Below are 1831 nucleotides of genomic sequence, written 5' to 3'. Positions count from 1 at the left end.
TCAAGTGCTTTGGCCAGTCGCGTTCCCAATCACTCTACGACTAGGTAGTCCCCCGGTGTGTGTCCCAAAGAAGCGGCGAGGAGAGCAGCTGGGTCCTTCGATCCTCGACGTTCAACCGGCGCGCAAGATAATACACGCAGGACATTCTAACACCGACAATTGTTATCGTTTGCGCGCTCTCTCTCCCTCTCCCTCTCTCTCTCTCTCTCTCTCTCTTTCTCTGTTTCTCTCTCTCTCTTTCTCTCTCTCTCTCTCTCTCTCTCTCTGTCGCGTATCGTAATTCTGCGGCACGTGTTACGCATTAGAAGGTGTTAACAATTAAATTTTCCTCCTTCGCCAAATCCAAATCGTGTTTCTTCCCCCATTTCTCATCTCTTCGTCATCACGCTTCTTTCTCGCCGTTTTCGCTCGACGAGGATCATCGTGTAGTTTTTGCAAGTTTTGGAAGAATAAGTTAAACCCCCGGCGTATATCGAGAAAAACAGAGAGAGAGAGAAGAAGAAGACGACGAAGAAGAACAAGAAGAAGAAGAAGAAGTGTGAGTTCTTCAGTTACATCGATAACACGAGGGACAAGGCGGAAAAACAGTGCGCGCCCATGCGTGTATCGACGGGATCGCGAGTACGCGTTACGGTGATCCAGTTACGCGCGTTCTACACGCGAAGAAGAGGGAAAGGGAGAGGATTTCCTTGAGGAGAGAGAAAACGGTCCTCGGTCACGGTGTGAGTGATGCTATCTAGGGTACATGCGCTACTAAATCTCGTCTAACGTTTTCTTCGAGTCCGATTGGTGTGTTCCCTGGGGATCGTATCTCCGCGCTTATCTCAAGTGATCGACGTAGCTCCGTCGTGGATCTGAAGAGGATCCCGTGATCGGGAACGTAAGAAGAGCGCGAGAGGGAAAGTGCGCCACGTCAATTTGAAAGAGAGCCGCGAGGAAGAGGAATGAGAAGGTAGCGCGAGGAAGATTTTTTTTTTGTTTCGTTACGCGATATCCACGTGTCTTCGAGATCGTCTTTGGGTGATCCAAGGGTGATGTTTGTGAGGCGAGTGTGAAAAATCGGAGGAAATTAGGATCCATCGATTGAACGAGGCTCGACAGTGGAACACATGCGATTGTCTCGTATGTCGTCGTACAGTCGCTAAGCGATTGTTCGTTCGTCCGTCAAGAGATTCTTCCGATCGAGACGTCATAGAGACGTACGATAAGAGATCAGCGGATTTGTGAAAATTGAAGGAAACCTGGTCGGGAGGAAAGAGGCAAGCGAGAGAGAGAGAGAAAAAAAAAACAAAACGAGAGACAAGCGCATCTGTCTCTACTCGGCGAGACACATTTCGGCACGGCTGGAAGAAATCGGCGGAAGTTGGAGGAAAGACGTTCGCCAACCCCCACCCACCCCCCTCCCCCTCTCCTTTCCTCGGCCAACGTCCGATCCGTCATCTTCGCCGTATTAGAACGATAGAATCACGGGGCTTAGCATCGACGACAAGGACGCCGGGCAAAGGAGGTCCAACACTTCACTTCTCGCTTGACGATCAAGGTACGTTCACAGCTGAGACCGGTGGCCTTCGGCTGCCTGTACGGCTTCCACGGTATATGCGGTTGCGCTAGAGACAGAGGAAGAAGTTTAGGGAAGACAGACAGGAGGGAGGGGAATGGAGTAGAAGTGAGACGAAAGAGCGTAGAAGGAGGAGGGGAGGCTTGCTTAATAAGAGAGAAAGAGTAAAAAATTCGGGAGGGGGTACTTAAAGAGGGAGGGGGGGACGGAGGCAGGGAATAAGAGGATAAAAGGCGAAAATCCGGCAAGGGGAAGAGGAAGAAGGCGCGATTA

The 1831-nt window shown here is 50.7% G+C and overlaps 1 protein-coding gene across 1 annotated transcript in view; it reads left to right on the top strand.

The window, feature by feature from the left end:
- Nucleotides 1–257: 257 nt before the first annotated feature.
- LOC108748048 (broad-complex core protein) overlaps nucleotides 258–1831 on the top strand; it is a 69102-nt gene continuing 67528 nt past the window's right edge. Inside the window, exon 1 of the mRNA XM_018486020.1 lies at nucleotides 258–1540. The gene's annotated coding sequence lies outside the window, so the exon portion shown is untranslated. The remainder of the gene's footprint in view (nucleotides 1541–1831) is intronic.

This window comes from Trachymyrmex septentrionalis, unplaced genomic scaffold (assembly GCF_001594115.1).
Source record: "Trachymyrmex septentrionalis isolate Tsep2-gDNA-1 unplaced genomic scaffold, Tsep1.0 scaffold21, whole genome shotgun sequence".
Classification (NCBI taxonomy): domain Eukaryota; kingdom Metazoa; phylum Arthropoda; class Insecta; order Hymenoptera; family Formicidae; genus Trachymyrmex; species Trachymyrmex septentrionalis.
The sequence above is the reverse complement of the archived record's forward strand: the minus strand, read 5'-3'. Positions and strand labels throughout refer to the sequence as shown.